This window comes from Triticum aestivum, chromosome 7B (assembly GCF_018294505.1).
Source record: "Triticum aestivum cultivar Chinese Spring chromosome 7B, IWGSC CS RefSeq v2.1, whole genome shotgun sequence".
Taxonomy (NCBI): Eukaryota; Viridiplantae; Streptophyta; class Magnoliopsida; order Poales; family Poaceae; genus Triticum; species Triticum aestivum.
This window is the reverse complement of record NC_057813.1, coordinates 371,995,103-372,014,631: the sequence shown is the minus strand read 5'-3', so window position 1 is coordinate 372,014,631 and position 19,529 is coordinate 371,995,103. Positions and strand designations below refer to the sequence as shown.

The 19,529-nt window shown below is 52.3% G+C and overlaps 1 long non-coding RNA gene across 1 annotated transcript; it reads left to right on the top strand.

Moving 5' to 3' along the window:
* The first annotated feature begins 774 nt into the window (after positions 1-774).
* LOC123158896 (uncharacterized) lies at positions 775-2,273 on the top strand. The gene is made up of 2 exons (XR_006479379.1): positions 775-1,149; positions 1,821-2,273. It is a non-coding gene; the product is annotated as an uncharacterized lncRNA (long non-coding RNA).
* Positions 2,274-19,529: the final 17,256 nt, after the last annotated feature.

Here is a 19,529-nt window from a genome sequence, read left to right as displayed (position 1 = left end):
ATACCAGCTTCTCCCATCTCAATCATTTCATCATATATCATCATTATTGCCTTTCACTTGTACGACCGAACGGTGTGGATAATAATAATAGTGCATGTGCATTGGACTAAGCTGGAATCTGCAAGCATTTAATTCAAAGAAGAAGACAAGGTAATATTGGCTCTTGGTTAGATCAACAATTAATGCATACTAAATGTCAACCCGTGCGCACGGGCTAGCATATTTATTGTGGTGGATAAAATCATCACAATAAATAGCATCTATTTTAGTTCATTTGTTAAAGTATCTGGATCTATAGATGATCATATGTAAAAGTATCTGGGTCTGAATAGATGAATGGTTGAATATAAATAGCGCTAAATTTATTCTTTTGACAAACAAAAATCTTTTTATATATTTAATTTCTTTTATTAAAATTAGCATTTGTTCTGGATATTCAACAATTAGATTTCGCTATGATTTGTAGTTACTTTTCTAGGAGGCCATTACATGTGTATTATTTAGATTAGTATTTTTTGGTAGTATTTTCTTTAAAACCGTCATGTATTTTATCACTGTACAGAGCTAGTAGTTTATTTGAAGGGAATTGCGATGTTCATTTGGATTAAATTGTAAGCAAGATAAATAATTATCCCCATTTTCTTTGCTCATATTTGGTACGGAGTTAATTGAAATTGGTCTCATATAATTTTATTACACAATTTTTTAATATATGAAACCTAATTTAATTTGCTACCACATTTAAATTGGTACTAACTCACCTTGACCGGGGCGAGATGACCCATCCACCACAGCCCGCCTCGCCTCTCATGGGCTTGTCCCCGACCTCGCCGTCCCAGCTCAATCTCGCCGCAAAGCTCTCCCTCCACCGAGCCGGGTGTCGAACCTGTTCGCACCACCAGGGCTGCTTAGATCCGTTTCCCCGCATCCCGTGCTTCGAGTCCACCTAACGGGTGTGCTCACCGTCTACCTTGCTGCCCAGACTCGACCCACTCCAATGCCACCGATTGTTGATGCGGCCGCCGGTCCACCTCGCCGATGCGCCATTCTGTTGACTGGTGTCCGTGCTCGCCAGGACCGCCGCGGTGTTTGTGATTCACCAGGCTGCCCGAAGAGTGTTTGTCAGCCCAAGAACTAGCAGCGCCAAAGGTCCTTTTCCCCTTTTTGACGCCTCTTCTTCGAATTGAGGGTATTGGGTGCAGATTTGTTCTTTCCATTCTGCATTTAATCAGTAAAGTATCAACCAGTTTAGGTATATTTTGTTATTCGATCACACGAACTTGCATAGCTATGTGGCGGCTTACTTAATTTCTGTTTTCAAATCCATATGCTTCCACTTAAAATGAGTTAGGATGTGATATTGATCTTATCATGCTTCCTATCTATGGAGCTTACATGTACTATACATGATTCCACTGTCTAGATAGTTTGCTTCTACAATTCTACATTTTATTTTGTGAATTTGACATGTAGGTTGCAGGAACATCCATCTCCATGGTGGTGGAATCTTAGTTTATTTCCATTTCAACTTCAGTGCTTCCAATGAAGAAAAATCATATTAACACTGCACATTTCCATGCTTCCTACTCATGGGGCGTCTAAATTATACCTCATATATTTCTTCAGTTCCAATATATTGCCTCCACACTTCAGGCTTCTTACAAACAAAGACAAATTTATTGTCTTTGATTTCACCATTGTAATATGGCATGCACCCATCTATACTGAATTTGTTTCTTTGGTCTACATCGTTTGCTTCCATAGAATACTTCCATATTTTTTCTGTACCGCCTAATGTACTTGACTTCATATGTTTTCAGTTTATCCAGGGTAATGAAGCAAGGCACGAGGTCTTGGCGACCTTGCTTGGCCACCAGGCTCCATCTCCCGCGACATGCTACCTGCTGACGACCACCTATGGTTCCTTTCTGTTGTGCTAACAACCACTCCTTTGATCACAATGACATGTTACATCTCTGATCTCCCCAGAGTGCTCTCACCGGAATGCTCCCTTGCCGACGTGGTCAATGGCGGCACTCGGGGCGCAGCATGGTGACTATGATCCAGCGGCTTCGTCTCTGTGGTCTCAAAGTGACCGGCTCCTTGCCTTAGTGTGAATGTTGTGATTCTTGTAACATATGCAATGTTTCAGGGATATGTATATTAAGTATTCTAGTGACCCTGTATATGTTCTTCCATTGTTTTCAGTACCATACATGTGCTTTGGTATCATATGTGTCATGCTTCCAACTTATGTACAATAAGCTTCGAAATGTCTACATACAGGCTCCTTTCTTTACACAGCAGAGATAACGGTTTTGTACTACTTTTTTCCTGCTTCAACATATATCTGACTGTGCTTTGAATGGCTCACTACCAATAAATTCTCACAATTACATGTGACATGCTTCCCACATAAATAAAATACGTTGCCAATGACATACTTGCATGCTTCGTTCCTTACACTGTCATAGCAATGTTTTGGTACTAGATTTTCATGCTTCCAAGTACCATAAAATTGTGTTCCAAAGTACATCCACACGTGCTTCATAGCACAAAATGAATTATGATACTACTTGAAAAAAGGTAGACTTAAAGAATTATGAAGCATGGCTTGTATTGTGGGAAGCATGTTTATCACATCATGCAATCAGGTATAAAATGGAAGGAAGCATTGTTAGTTTACAGAAACACATATGATTATAGGAACTGCATATATGGAAGCAACGTGAATAAAGGAAAAAAATTGGAAACTGTCGAGGCAGTTATCATACGTGATTATAGGGACCTCATATTATGGAAACTATATGTATATAGGAAATCGTTTTAGGACCTGTCAAGGAAAGGGGGCGCTGTTGAAGGAATGCATCTAAAGTCCAGCAATATTTCATCCAATGGCTATCCACTGGTCTGACGAAAAGCTAGGGATCAATAGTCTGATCCCTAGTGGTTCCCTAGATTTTTTGCTTGGGTCGTCGATGTGTTTCGCCGGCCGCGGTCGGCGCTGGCGTCCTGTCTAGTTTGCTCGCCTGATCGGCCCCATGAGAGTGGCTGCGCCAGTGGCTCTCGTTGACAACGTTACCGAAAAAGGGTTTCCCCCCGCTTTGTATACAAAGCAACCAACCAAACCATACATGGATAGGTGCTGGGGCGAAAGCAGCACAGTCACGCCCAAAAGAAACGACAGAGAAAGAACAAAAGAAAACAAATGCCGACAACGGCGGATCAACAAAAACGAAGAAGCCTCGCGATCGCTGCGCCCACCGGGATCTTCCACTAGACTCCAAGACTCCGAAGCGCCGGCACCTATCAACACCTCCAAGAAGGGTTGCGATGATGACGACGCTGCTGCCAAGGGTTTCCCCCGGTACACGACGAGGCAAGAGGAAGGGTAGCCCCCGACGCCCTCCCGGAAGGTCAGGTGGCACCCATAGGCGCCACCGCGCCGGTGTCGGCCCCGCCGACAGGTGTTTCCCCCGATCCCAACCCGCACCTCGGGCGCTCCAGATCCAGCCACCAAACAAACCACCACCCTGCGCCAATTCTGTCATGAGGCCCCCACGCCGTCTCACCACGACACCGTGAAGTGGGGACAGTGCGACGAAGAATCAGAGCCGGGACTAGGGCATCAGCACCGTCGGCACGCGGGAGGGCCCCGCCTCCACCGTCCGCGACGATAGCCGTCCGGACGCAATAGCAGGAGCACACCAGGCCCGTGGGCCCACATGCCCGGCCGAGCCCTCGTGGGCCCGTAAAGCTCCCGCCTTCGCGCTGCTGCCGGCATGCTATCGGCGCCGACGCCCCATATCCGAGCCGCTCCTCCTGCTCACCGCGCCGCAGACAACGAGGCCACACCGGGGAACCGGCCCGCTAGGACCCAAATGGGGCCGGGAGGGCCTAGATCTGGGCCGGGGGCGCGCCGCCGGCCACCGCACGTCACCACGCCGCCCTGCCACCAAGGGCAGCACCGCCACCGCGCCCACCGCCGGCGACCTTCCCCGGGTCGCTGGGCCGCCGCCTAGCCGAGCAGCACCGCCGCCGTCACCTTCCCCGGGAAGGAGACGAGCACGCGGGGACAGAAGGGCCCGCCGCCACCGGCACCACCCGGGCCAGCGCCTGGGGTGCCCCCCGGCGGCGGCGGGGGAGAACCACCGGAGGAGGGGGCCGAGAGGAAGGGAAGGGACGCGCCGCCACGGCCACCTCCCGGGAAGGTGGCGCAGGGGCGGGAACGAGAGGGGAGGGGGAAGAGGGGGTGGGATGCGCTAGGGCGCGCGCGCCGGCGGCCGATGGCGGTGAGAGGAGGCTAGGGCGCCGCGGCGGCAGCAGAAACCCTAGCGGGAGCCTGAGGCCAACTCCACCGCGCGACCCCAAACGAACGTCCGTTTTGTCCGGATTTTGTCCATTTGGGTAGGGGGATGGGGTCGTGTCCGGGCCTGTCCTGGGATGCGGTGGCCGTGCGCCCAGCACGCGGCCGCATCCTTTTGCCCCATCTCGTCCGCCAGGGCCTAAAAATGCCCATATTTTCATATGAAAACAAGTTTGCACGTCCAAATATTAATTGTTTGAAAATTAAAATAGTTTTACAACCCAATCGAAATTGTCTCTAATAAAGATAGTTTTACAACCAAATCGAAATTGTTTTGAATGAACATAAAACGAACCAATACATCTATCGGTTGCCAATATGCTCCCAGACGTGCTCAACCAAGTCATTTTGAAGGGCCTTATGAGTGTGCCAATCACGCAACTCACGATTGAACTGGCAGAACTGATCAAACGTGGTCGGTTCTTGATGCAAGGGCTCAACATTGTCACCTTGATAGTCAAATCCTTGGTCAAAGATACTGTCATCACGCTCGTCCTCAACGATCATGTTGTGCATGATCACACAAGCAGTCATCACCTCCCAAAGCTTCCTTTCATCCCATGACAGTGCAGGGTGTCGAACGATGCCCCAACGGGATTGAAGCACACCAAAAGCACGTTCCACATCCTTCTAGCACTCTCTTGCATTTGGGCAAATCTCTTTCTCTTCTCACCTTTGGGCTTCGAGATTGTCTTCATAAAAGTTGACCACGGAGGATATATACCATCAGCTAGATAGTATCCTTTGTTGTACTGGTGGCCGTTGACCTCAAAGTTGACAGGTGGGGAGCGGCCTTCTGTCGTGGTTCTAAGCCTGACAGTAGAGTGGGGGGTAGGTATGGAGAGGCAAGGTCCTAGCTATGGAGAGGTTGTAAGCACAAAGGATGTACGAGTTCAGGCCCTTCTCGGAAGAAGTAACAGCCCTACGTCTCGGAGCCCGGAGGCGGTCGAGTGGATTATGAATGTATGAATTACAAGGTGCCGAACCCCTCTGCCTGTGGAGGAGGGTGGCTTATATAGAGTGCGCCAGGACCCTAGCCAGCCCACGCAGGAGAGGGTTTAAGGTGAGTTAAGTCTGGGGCGTTACTGGTAACGCCCCACATAAAGTGCCTTTACTATCATAAAGTCTACTTGATTACAGGCCGTTGCAGTGCAGAGTGCCTCTTGACCTCCTGGTGGTCGAGTGAGTCTTCGTGGTCGAGTCCTTCAGGCCAGTCGAGTGAATCCTCGTTGGTCGACTGGAAGGCGACCTCTTCTAAGGATGTCCTAGGGTAAGTTACTTGGATCAGGTCCATGATCCTACCCTAGGTACACAACCCCATCATTAGCCCCCGAATGGATCGAGGCTTCGAGTGAAGAAGGAGTTGATGTCGTTTCCGATTAACCTTTGCGCTCCGGTTGTGCGCTGTTCTGGACCAAAGAATCCCTTTGTCGACAGGAAACAAATTGCCTTCAGTCAACTTGATCCATTCTATTTTTGCGTCGAGTGATCTTTCAGGCTTCGACGATCTCCGAGCGACGGATCGCCGGAAACACCGCGCCTGACAGACTGATTTGTTGCTCGCGGATTCCGCGGGATGCGAAATTTTGGGGCGCGCGCGAAGCGGGGCGGACCGCGGCGTTCGGATGGGACGGGGCATGGACGCCTCGATCTCCGCGCCGCCTTTTTCGCCACGTATCCCGCCTGCATAACTGTTCCAGATATGATTAGATCGCCCGGGCCCACCTGTCATCCACTCGGAAGGGACCTTATAAATGTGCCCGGCGAGGATTTCTGTGCTGCGCCTTAGCATTCTTCCCCTCTCTCTGCCTCCTTCCTCCCTGCTCAGCGTGCTCGCTCTCGCCCCCGCACCACTTCCCTTTGCGCATCTCGCCGGCGACCATGGCCAAGGAGAAGACGGCGGCGCTGGAGCGCGCAAAGAAGGCGTCGGCATCGGAGAAGGCGAAAGGAAGATCCACCAGCCGCGGAGGGTCCTCGTCCAGATCCCGCCTGCCGAAGGGCTGGGTCCAAGGAGACTGGATCCAGTCGACCATCACGGAGAATGACCTCCTCGACATGGCCAACGAGGGCTTGATCCCCCACGGAGCTGCGAGGCTTCCGGGGAAGGAGTGGCAGCCCCAGCCAGAAGAGGGTGAGTGTGTGCTTTTGGCCACCCATGTTGATCGCGGGTTTTCCTTGCCACCGAGTGTTTTCTTTCGTGGCTTTTTGAACTTCTTCGGAGCGCAGCTCCACCACTTTACCCCAAACTCCATTGCCTATCTTGCCGCGTTCGTGTCCATGTGTGAGGGTTTCTTGGGCTGTCGACCGCACTGGGGTTTGTTCAAACATATATTCACGTGTCGATCTCAGACCGTGAAGAAGGCGAGCCCAGGTGATGAGAGAACCCGAGTCGTCCAAATGTGCGGAGGCCTGGGGATTCAGGTGAGGAATAAGAGCACCTTCCCGCCCATGACCTTTCCCGAGTCCGTCAGAGGCTGGCAGTCGACTTGGTTCTACTGCCAGGTCCAGTCGACGCCAGGGCAGTCGAGTGGACTCCCTCCGTTCACCATGGACCGAGTGAGCAAGCCTTCCCCTCTGAAGCTGATTCCGGAGGAGAAAGCTGACGTGAAGATGTTGATGGAGCGCGTGGTGCAGTTGGTTCGGGAGGGAGTGACGGGCATGGACCTCCTGGAGGTTTTCCTCAGGCGTCGCATCCAGCCTCTCCAGTTCCGGAGCCACTGCATGTGGTTGTACTGTGGGACCGAAGACGAGACTAGAGTCCATCCAGAAGCAGTCGACGATGTCACTCTGGAAAGATGGATGGTAGCCGTCACCGGAAACAAGGACAACCCACGCGGAGCCAGAAGGATTCCTCCACTCGACCACAACAGTGATCCAAATAAGGTACACTTGCCCTGCTCTCCACTGCATTCTTGTCGCATTCATCTCTGTTTACTCTGCCGACTGGTCGACTGATCATTGTCTTGATATCTGCTAGGCCCTCACCGAGCTGTACTCGATGCCCAATGGGGCACAAACTCCGACTGAGGAGGGTGAGGCGAGTGGGGGCGAGAGCCAGGACGAGGAGGAATGGGACTCGGACGTCGCAGGGGACGACGACGACGATGATGATGACGACGGCGATGATGATGACGCCAAAGACGAGGAGGAAGAGGAGGAGGTCGTGCCACCGCGCTCGGAAAGGCGGTCGAAGCTCGTCCACGACCCTTCGACTGAACGTGGCAAGGGGGTTGCGACGCAGTCGACCAAGCGCCCTAGGACCACTTCTCCAGCGCCGACTGAAAAGGCGCCGAAGCAGCCTAGGGGGGCTCCGCCAAAGCCGACCAAGCTCCTGCCGAAGATGAAGGTGTCCATCCCCACCATATTAGGGTAATTGTGCTGCTCATATTTTCTTATTCTGTGCGAACTTTATCTCTGGTCGACGCTGAAGTTAGTCGACTGATCCTTTGGAGTTGCAGTGCTGCTACTTCTGAGACCTCGGCCCGGGCTGATGACCACGAGATGGAGGATGCAGCAACTTCGAATCCGGGTACTGTGTTCTTAACACCGTTCTTAGTCGACTGACTCGCGATCTCTGATCCTGATCCTTCTCCGCAGCTCCACCCAACACTGTTATCAATCTCCCTGACGACGACGAGGATGAAGAACCACTGACACGCAGGAGGAGTCGGAAAGCGTCCGCCAGTAAGGTACCTCAGGATGTGACGGCGCCTGAGATTCTGACTGTGGAGGAAGGGAACACCACTCGACACACGGTGTCCTTCGCAAATCCACTGACGAGTGCTCAGCAGCCCTCCCTCTTTACGACGCACCACGTCCCAGAGGACCAAGCTGGCGCAGCGAAGGAGGCAATACGCCAGGCGGGACTCATGATGGAGCAGCTGAAGACCATCCGGGACGCGAGCCAGGCAGCTTATGACGCCAGTTCTGCCCTCCAAAGCAATGTCCAGGTCAGTCGACCGCTGTTTGTTCTGTTGGATATGCTACCAAAAACTTTTCTTTTCCGGAATTTATATTAGTCACCCACTGGGTGTGTCGAATAAACTCCGTGTTAGCCGGGGCACGCTGAGTGCACCCGCTGGGTGTAGTCCCCAAGGCTAAGGTCGACTGCTGGCAGTCGGCTTTAGGCTTTATGACGTCAATTTTTCTTTCAGTCGACTATGTCAACTGGATTTCACAAACCGGTGGGGGCACGCTGAGTGCACCCACTGGGTGTAGTCCCCGAGACTACGGTCGAATGCTTGTATTTGGCTGTAGTCTTAGAAACGCGTGTTTATCCCTTTTTCACTCGGAAGTGAATTATATTTGACATTTAGTCGATTGGTTCTTCACAGAACTCCTGTGATCTTGTGGCTCGCTACTCAGAGCTGGAACAACAACATACTCAAGTCGAGCTGAGCTTGAAGCTGGTTCAGGAGAAGCTGACAAAGGCAAAGGAGGAGACCGAAGGTATGTTTGGTGAGACCCTGACGACTGCTTTTCCCCTTGCTTGTTTCAGCATCTGATCTTGCTGTAACTTGCAGGTAAGGTAAGGGAGGCCCAGCAGAAGAAAGACCTTGAGCTAGCTGAGAAGATCAAGCTTGCTGACGAGAAGTTAGCTTCAGTCACCAAGCTCGAACAAGACAATACCAATCTGAAAGCTGCTCTTGGGATTGCCAACAAGGAGGTCAGTCGACTGAAAACTGACAAAGCTGCCCTGACCGACCAAGTCAGCAAATTGACTGAGAAGAAAACTGAACTGGAGGCCTTCCTGAGTGGCCTTGCCAAGAAGTTGTTCCTTATGCTTGAAGGTAGACCTCCATGTTTGGCAAATATTTCCAATTGTGGCTTTTTCCATTCGACTATCTCCTTGACTTAGTGATCACCCTTGCAGAATTTTGTCAAAACTTTGAAGAAGAAACCAGCCGACTGGAGCCAAACCTTGACCCCGTCAATTCTCCGGTGAACGATGAAGTTGCCATGGATGTTTTCCGACTGGAGTCTCGTGTTGCAGCTGTCGTGGACTATCTCGCAAGGCTGAAGGCCGCCACATCTCGCATCGACTCGACGCTCTGGCCTGAGGAGACACTTCAGAATGACCTTGAGTCGCTGATGGCCCGCTTGAACACGATCCCTGGTCGAGTGCAGGAGTGGAAGAAGTCCTCGGCTCGGTGTGGTGCAGATGTCGCTCTGTGTCTGGCCCGAGTCCACTGCAAAGATGCGCGAGAAGAGAAGCTGGCGGCCCTTCGGGTGGCCAATACCAAGAAGCACGACTTCAGATCCTTTATGGAAACTTTCCTTGCAGCTGCCACTCGGATCGCCGACGGGATTGACCTTGATGAATTTGTTGCACCTTCCAGCCCTCCACAGGAGGGGTAAAAAACTTCTTCTGGCTCGACGCTTTAAATTTGCCTCGGTATGCCGAGTGAAATTGTAACCGACAAACCTTAACAGGCTTGACGCCTGAGCACTTTCGGTTCCTTTAGATGTCGATTCAAACTTGGATTTGGTGCTTGAATACGATTGCCTTCGGCTCGGAATGTCTTTTGCAGGTTCAAAGCAAGGTGCCTGTGCTGCAATCGACTTATTCTTTAGTCCACTTAGACGAGCACTGGGCTGCAGCTAAGCCCTCCGAATGAGAGGGTTGCTCTCCACTTGGCAGGGTTTTTATACCTTAGGCGAGCGCTTGGACTGCAGCTAAGCCCCCGAGTGAGAGGGTTGCTCTTCACTCGGTAGGATTTTTGTAACTTAGGCGAGCACGAGGCTGCAGCTAAGCCTCCGAGTGGAAGGCTGGCTTACCACTCGGTAGGATTTTGATAACTTAGGCGAGCACGAGGCTGCAGCTAAGCCTCCGAGTGAGAGGATTGCTCTTCACTCGGTAGGATTTTCACAACTTAGGCGAGTGCTTGGACTGCAGCTAAGCCCCCGAGTGAGAGGGTTGCTCTTCACTCGGTAGGATTTTTGTAACTTAGGCGAGCACAGGGCTGCAGCTAAGCCCCCGAGTGAGAGGGTTGCTCTTCACTCGGTAGGATTTTCACAACTTAGGCGAGTTCTTGGACTGCAGCTAAGCCCCCGAGTGAGAGGGTTGCTCTTCACTCGGTAGGATTTTTATAACTTAGGCGAGCACGAGGCTGCAGCTAAGCCTCCGAGTGGAAGGCTGGCTTACTACTCGGTAGGATTTTGATAACTTAGGCGAGCACGAGGCTGCAGCTAAGCCTCCGAGTGAGAGGATTGCTCTTCACTCGGTAGGATTTTCACAACTTAGGCGAGTGCTTGACTGCAGCTAAGCCCCCGAGTGAGAGGGTTGCTCTTCACTCGGTAGGATTTTTATAACTTAGGCGAGCACGAGGCTGCAGCTAAGCCTCCGAGTGGAAGGCTGGCTTACCACTCGGTAGGATTTTGATAACTTAGACGAGCACATGGCTGCAGCTAAGCCCCCGAGTGAGAGGATTGCTCTTCACTCGGTAGGATTTTTATAACTTAGGCGAGCACGAGGCTGCAGCTAAGCCTCCGAGTGGAAGGCTGGCTTACCACTCGGTAGGATTTTGATAACTTAGGCGAGCACGAGGCTGCAGCTAAGCCCCCGAGTGAGAGGATTGCTCTTCACTCGGCAGGATTTTGATAACTTAGGCGAGCACGAGGCTGCAGCTAAGCCTCCGAGTGAGAGGATTGCTCTTCACTCGGCAGGATTTTGATAACTTAGGCGAGCACAAGGCTGCAGCTAAGCCTCCGAGTGGAAGGCTGGCTTACCACTCGGTAGGATTTTGATAACTTAGACGAGCACATGGCTGCAGCTAAGCCCCCGAGTGAGAGGATTGCTCTTCACTCGGCAGGATTTTGATAACTTAGGCGAAACGGATTCGCAGCTAAGCCTCTGAGTGGGAGTCTGGCTCACCACTCGGTAGGATTTTTACAAACTTAGGCGAAACGGATTCGCAACTAAGTGACAGATATTGTGGAGGAACTATGACACTATTATTTTGAGGTCCATGAACTACAAAAGTACTTTATTGCAACTCATCCGAGTGATAAAACTTAAGTGTAAAATGGGCGGAGTAGCTCCGCGTTCCAAGCTCGGGGCTCGTCGATATTATGCTCGACGTTGTAAAGACGGTACGCCCCGTTGTGGAGAACCTTGGTGACGATGAAGGGGCCTTCCCAAGAAGGAGCAAGCTTGTGTGGTTTGTGCTGATCCACTCGGAGAACCAAATCCCCTTCCTGGAAGGCTCGACCTCTCACATTTCGGGCGTGGAAACGGCGCAGAACTTGTTGGTAGATGGTCGATCGGATCAGAGCCATCTCCCTTTCTTCCTCTAAAAGGTCGACTGCGTCCTGCCGCGCTTGTTCAGCTTCTGCTTCGTTGTAGATTTCAACTCGAGGAGCATTGTGGAGAAGATCACTCGGCAAGACTGCTTCAGCTCCATAGACCAAGAAGAATGGAGTTCTTCCGGTCGACCGATTAGGCGTGGTCCGCAGTCCCCAGAGTACAGATGGAAGTTCGTCGACCCAAGCTCCAGCCGCGTGTTTGAGATCACGCATCGGTCGAGGCTTCAGTCCCTTGAGAATCAGTCCATTAGCTCGCTCTGCTTGTCCATTCGACTGCGGATGGGCGACTGATGCGTAGTCGACCCGTGTGCCCTGGGAGTCGCAGAAAGCTCTGAATTCCTCTGAGTCAAAGTTCGACCCATTATCCGTGATGATGCTGTGCGGGACTCCATATCTGAATATTAGTTCCCTGATGAAGCTAACAGCAGTACCGGTGTCAAGGCTCTTGATTGGTTTAGCCTCGATCCACTTGGTGAACTTGTCGACTGCCACCAGTACATGCGTGAAGCCACTTCGTCCTGTTCTCAAAGGACCGATCATGTCCAGCCCCCAAACTGCAAAAGGCCAGACGAGTGGGATGGTCTTCAAAGCTGACGCAGGCTTGTGCGACATATTCGAGTAGAACTGACATCCCTCGCACTTATCTACTATCTCTTTTGCCATCTCATTCGCCTTGGGCCAGTAAAATCCGGCTCGGTATGCTTTGGCCACGATGGTCCGAGAGGACGCATGATGACCACAGGTCCCCGAGTGAATATCATTGAGGATGAGTCGACCTTCTTCTGGTGTTATGCACTTCTGACCGACTCCAGTCGCGCTTTCTCTGTATAATTGTCCTTTGATTACGGTAAAGGCCTTAGATCGACGGACGATCTGTCGAGCCTCTTCTTCATCCTCCGGAAGCTCTTTCCTCAAGATATATGCGACATACGGAATCGTCCAGTCGGGAATGACCACCAAAACCTCCATGATCAAGTCGACCACCGCTGGGACTTCAACTTCAGTCGGATCTGTGGCGCTCTTGGGCTGCGGAGTTTCTTCGGTGAAAGGATCCTCTTTGACTGACGGAATGTGTATATGCTCCAAGAACACACCACTCGGAATGGCTTCTCTCTTGGAACCTATCTTTGCTAGATCATCAGCTGCTTGATTTTTCAGTCGGGGTATATGATGGAGCTCCAACCCCTCGAACTTCTTCTCCAGCTTCCTCACTGCACTGCAGTATCCAGTCATGGTTGGGCTTCTCACGTCCCACTCTTTCATCACCTGATTGACCACTAAATCCGAGTCGCCATAGACCATTAGGCGACGGACGCCGAGTGAAATGGCCATGCGCAACCCATATAGGAGGGCCTCATATTCTGCCTCATTGTTGGAGGAATCAAAGTGAATCTGGAGCACATATCTGAGCTTATCTCCTCTGGGGGAAACCAGGACAACCCCAGCACCGGAACCATTCAACATCTTAGAGCCATCGAAAAACATGGTCCAATGCTCCGAGTGAACTTCAGTCGGCTGCTGTTGTTCAATCCACTCGGCGAGGAAATCTGCTATCGCCTGGGACTTAATGGCTTTCTTTGCCTCAAACTTGATATCAAGGGGAAGAAGTTCAATCGCCCATTTGGCCACTCGACCAGTTGCATCTCTGTTGTGCAAAATCTCTGATAGTGGAGCGTCGCTGACGACTGTGATGGAATGGTCAGAGAAATAATGAGCAACCTTCTTTGTGGTCATGTATATTCCATACACAAGCTTCTGATAATGAGGATATCTCTGCTTGGATGGAGTCAAGACTTCAGACAAATAATACACTGGGCGCTGAACTTTGAGAGCTTTTCCTTCTTCTTCCCGCTCGACCGTTAGCACAGTACTGACGACTTGTCCTGTGGCTGCGATGTAGAGCAAGAGAGGCTCTTTGCTGATTGGAGCAGCAAGCACCGGCTGGGTGGAGAGCAGAGCTTTTAGCTCGGCAAACGCTGCATCAGCTTCTGGAGTCCACTCGAACTTGTCAGCCTTCTTCATCAGTCGGTAAAGAGGCAGTGCCTTTTCACCGAGTCGTGAGATGAATCGACTTAATGCGGCCAAGCATCCAGTAAGCTTCTGGACATCGTGCACTCGCACAGGGCGTTTCATTCGGAGAATAGTGCCAATCTTCTCTGGGTTAGCGTCGATTCCCCGTTCGGAAACGAGAAAACCGAGTAACTTGCCACCAGGAACTCCAAATGTGCACTTTGATGGATTGAGCTTGATATCATACCTTCTGAGGTTGGCAAATGTTTCGGCGAGGTCAGCGAGCAGGTTGGAACCTTTTCGTGACTTGACAACAATATCATCCATATAAGCTTCCACATTCCGACTAATTTGGGTGAGTAGACACTTCTGAATCATTCGCATAAATGTGGCTCCGGCATTCTTGAGGCCGAATGGCATGGTGATATAGCAGAAGCACCCGAATGGAGTGATGAAAGCTGTTTTTACCTCATCGGGCCCGTACAGACGGATCTGGTGGTACCCGGAGTAAGCATCTAAAAAAGACAACCTCTCGCATCCCGCGGTCGAGTCAACAATTTGATCTATGCGAGGGAGAGTAAAGTGATCTTTCGGGCAGGCCCGGTTGATGTGCTTGAAATCAATGCACATTCGGAGCGACTTGTCCTTCTTAGGAACCATGACGACATTAGCGAGCCACTCGGAGTGGTATATCTCTCGGATAAATCCTGCCGCCAACAGTCGAGCCACTTCTTCACCGATGGCCTTTCTCTTCTGGACGGCGGACCGCCGAAGATGCTCTTTGACTGGTTTTGCAGACGAGTCGACTCTTAGGCGATGCTCAGCCAGTCCCCTGGGAACACCTGGCATGTCAGCGGGCTTCCATGCAAAAATGTCCCAGTTCTCACGGAGGAACTGGATGAGCGCTTCTTCCTATTTTGGGTCGAGTGTTGTGGAGATGCGGGTCGGAGCTGCTTCGGGGTCGGTCGGGTGAATGTGAACAGGCTTCATCTCACCGGACGACTGGAATGCAGACTTTGTGGCGGGCTTCTTGGATCGCAGCAAGTCACTCGGATCTGCGTTTTGCTTGTATTCTTCGAACTCGACCGCTGTCACTTGGGAATCGGCAATCTTGGAGCCCTTCTGAAAGCACTCCTCTGCCTTTTTCCTATCACCGGTGACAGTGATCACGCCTTTGGGACCGGGCATCTTCAATTTGAGGTACACGTAACATGGTCGAGCCATGAACCGTGCATAGGCTGGTCTCCCCAAAATGGCATGATATGCACTTTGAAAATCCACGACCTCAAACGTCAACTTTTCTTTGCGAAAATGCTTCGAATCACCAAACACTACGTCCAAAGCTATCTGGCCGAGTGACTCGGCCTTCTTCCCTGGTATAACTCCATGGAAGATCATGTTACTAGTGCTCAGTCGGGACATCGGAATGCCCATACCTTTCAATGTGTCTGCATACAATAAGTTTAGCCCACTTCCACCATCCATCAGCACCTTTGTCAGTCGAGTGCCTTCGACAACTGGATCGACCACCAAAGCTTGCCTCCCGGGGGTGGCAATATGAGTCGGGTGATCAGATTGGTCGAATGTGATGGGTGTTTGAGACCACTTCAGATAATTTGCCTTTGCTGGGGCAACCATGTTCACCTCTCGGTTAATCACTTTCAGTCGACTTCTGCTTTCCACATCTGCAAAGATCATCAGAGTGGAGTTGATATGCGGATATCCTCCCTCACTGTCCTCTTTGTCTTCGGCCTTGTCCGACTCCTTCTCCTTGTCCTTAGACTGTTTTCCCTGAAACTGCTGGATCAGGAGTCGACATTGGCGAGTGGTGTGCTTTGGGTAAATGATATTCCCCTCTTCATCTTTCTTCGTGTGAATGTGACACGGCATATCCATCACGTCGTTCCCTTCTTTATCCTTTACCTTCTTGGGGTTCCAGGATCCTTTTGGTTTCCCCTTAAACTTTCCTTGAGTCACGGCCAGAGCCTCTCCAGGAGCTGCCGGTTCCGCCTTCCGCTTCTGTTTCCGACTGGTGTTTCCTTTTTCCGACTGACTCGGCTTGTGCTTGCCGCTTCGGAGTCGGTCTTCTTCTTCGCCGTTGGCGTACTTGGTAGCAATCTCCATCATCCGACTCAAGGTCATGTCACCGGTTCGACCAAATTTCAAACTCAGTTCTCTGTTCTTGACGCCGTCTTTGAAGGCGCATACTGCCTGATGATCAGAGACATTTTCCACAGTGTGGTGCAAAGTGATCCACCTCTGAATATACTCTCTGAGAGTCTCATTAGTTTTCTGCACGCAGACTTGCAACTCTGTCAATCCCGCTGGTCGCTTGCAAGTCCCTTCAAACGTTCTGACGAACACTCGGGACAGATCTTCCCAAGTGTAAATGCTGCTAGGAGGTAATTGAGTCAACCATGCCCTGGCAGAACCTTCCAACATGAGGGGCAAATGCTTCATGGCCACCTCGTCGTTCCCACCACCGATCTGAACTGCCACTCGGTAGTCTTCAAGCCAAGTTTCAGGCTTAGACTCACCAGTGAACTTGCTAACTCCTGTTGCCAACCTGAAATTGGGGGGGATAACTGCGGCTCTGATAGCTCTGCTGAAACATTCAGGACCAGAAACATGTACTCGACTGCTCGTGGGTACATCTCTGTCGAGTGCGCCTCGATGGGCTCTGTTCCGGTCGACCAACCCTTGCACGATAATGGATCGCGCGTCGAAGCCTGGCTCTCTGGGGTCAACTAGAACCCTACGCCCTGTACTGTACTGACGCCTATCATCTGGCTGCCGAGGAGCGTAAGACCCACCCCTCGGAGGGGAATAGGGCACTCGATGCCTATCATCTCGGTCGAGTCTGTCGCCATATTGATCTCGCCGATTCTCACGCCCTTCGCGCCGCGGAGGCGATCTGGGGCTGTGAGCCGACTGAACCGTATTCACAGTGACAGATCGACTGTGAATTCTGTTGCGCGACTGAGACACGGCTGAATTCTGATCTCCTGCTGCCCGGAGCAGATCCTTGATCTGCAGCAAACCTCTGCCAGCTTCCGACTGCGAAGGCTGAATGGACTCTGCTATACGGGTCGCAGCTGCTAAATTCTGAATTGGGGTTCGATATACCTGAGTCGGCGGGAAGAGTTGACGTCGACTGGTGTCGGGAACTCGTTGCCCGCGCGCGCTCGTCGAGTGCTCGCTGAAGGTTCTCCAGTCGAGTGCGCTCGGCCAAATTGGCCAGACGCGCCTCTTCCAAGGCACGAGCCTCGGGGGTTTCTCCTGCGATGGGAATACGCAGGGGATCCTCGTTCCTGCGGCGAAGCTCTTCTCTTTGCAGAGAGTCGAGTGGCTCGGGCTGGTACTCTTCGTAGTCTCGTGCAGGGTCGCCGCCGTCACCTGCTCCACCGCCACGGGCGAAGCCAGGAGGGCTGTGGGGCCCGTCGACCATCAAGATTTCCGCCGCTGGATCACTGCTTCCGCACTCGGATGCAGTCTCTCCGGAGCTAGTCGACTGATCGAACAAGCCGTAGAGAGATTCGTTGGGCTCGATTGCCGCAACTTGTGTAGTGGCCGATTGGCGAGCCACCGCGTGACTCACCCATCGCTGAAGCCTCGACCGGCCTGAGCGCTTGCGCTGGCGGGAGACCGGGAGGGTGGACGATGGAGGAGCCGACCGATACTGGGTCGACGGTTGCCGCAGCAGAACGCCGCGGACACATGCGCGAAAATGTGTCGCACCGCGGACGGGGAGCGCGTCTACGTCGAGTGGAGCCTCCTGGAGCCATGCGGAGTCGTCGGCGATGAAGGTGAGAGTGCCGAGACGGATCTCTTGACCCTTGACCAAAACTCCAGCAGACACCATGATGAGAGTACTCGGAAGAATCGCAACTTCTCCACAAAATCGCTAAAACACCTGCCCCAAGGTGGGCGCCAACTGTCGTGGTTCTAAGCCTGACAGTAGAGTGGGGGGTAGGTATGGAGAGGCAAGGTCCTAGCTATGGAGAGGTTGTAAGCACAAAGGACGTACGAGTTCAGGCCCTTCTCGGAAGAAGTAACAGCCCTACGTCTCGGAGCCCGGAGGCGGTCGAGTGGATTATGAATGTATGAATTACAAGGTGCCGAACCCCTCTGCCTGTGGAGGAGGGTGGCTTATATAGAGTGCGCCAGGACCCTAGCCAGCCCACGCAGGAGAGGGTTTAAGGTGAGTTAAGTCTGGGGCGTTACTGGTAACGCCCCACATAAAGTGCCTTTACTATCATAAAGTCTACTTGATTACAGGCCGTTGCAGTGCAGAGTGCCTCTTGACCTCCTGGTGGTCGAGTGAGTCTTCGTGGTCGAGTCCTTCAGGCCAGTCGAGTGAATCCTCGTTGGTCGACTGGAAGGCGACCTCTTCTAAGGATGTCCTAGGATAAGTTACTTGGATCAGGTCCATGATCCTACCCTAGGTACACAACCCCATCACCTTCCGCAAGCCTCGCGAAGAATGGAGAATGTTGCAGCACGTTGATATCATTGTGAGAACCTGCCATACCGAAGAAAGAATGCCATATCCAGAGATCCTGCGATGCCACAACTTCTAATATGACAGTGCACTCGCTGACATGCCCCTTGTACTGGCCCTGCCAAGCAAATGGACAGTTCTTCCACTCCCAGTGCATACAATCTATGCTGCCAAGCATGCCTAGAAAGCCTCTAGCTGCGTTGATCGCCAACAATCTCTCTGTATCAGCGACAGTTGGCTGCCTCAAGTACTATGGGCCAAACACCTCGATCATAGCTTGGCAGAACTTGTACATTGACATCAGACATGTTGTCTCGCTCATACGCACGTACTCATCCACCAGATTGCCTGGAATTCCATAGGCAAGCATGCGGACGACCGTGGTGCATTTCTGGTAAGAGGAGAACCCAAGCTTGCCAATGGCATCTGTCTTGCACTCGAAGTATGGGTCATGAGCAACCACTCCCTCTCGAATGCGATTGAACACATGCCTTGCCATTCGAAAACGGCGACGAAATTTATCCGGCTTGAAGAGCGGTTTGTTGGAAAAGTAATCGACATAGAGTAGGGCATGGCCTCTCTCCCTGTTGCGGTTCAGGTTGGGAGCACGGCCAGGGACTGACCCCCTGTACCGAGGAAGCTGCCGTTGAATGTGGTCGTGAACGACCAGTGCAGCCACCACAAGATCTTCATCATCCGACGACGAATCGTCCGATGAACAAAGGAAGTGGTGGAAGAAGAACTCGTCTCCACTGTCCATACCTTTGTGGGCAAAATGCCGAACACCTTGCAATCGTGGTGGCGAAGAGGCCGCGATGATCACCTCGACGCAGCAGGGGTGGTTGCCGGTCGGCTACTGGCCGCTCTGGAGACGAGGGAAGTTGCCGCGACCGCCGTGGTACGTCGCCGGCGGTCATGTCTCCTCTGCCACCGGCAAAGACGGCGACGACCAAACCTCCTCCGATCGACGACCAAAACTACGGCGAAAGCGCGGGCGTGGTGGCGGCCATGTCTGCACGTGGTTTTGGTATGGACGACCGGGTGCTGCACGGTGAGGAGGCGGCCGGAGAATAGCGGCGGCGCCGGCGGCAGGGCGGGGCGGGAGAGGGAGGGTTGAAGCGTTGGGAGGGAGGGACTGCTAGTGTCCCCGACAGGCGGGCCACGAGGGGGACAAGGGCGTGCGTCGCGGCCGTCCGCGCGCGTCCGTTTCACCCCAAACCGAGCGCAACTTTGGACCGGGGATGGGTCGAAAACGGACGGATTTCGGATATTTGTCTGTTTGAGGCCGCGCGCTGGGCCGCGCTATTCGTCCGTTTTACCCTAAACGGACGCACCGGACAAGATGGG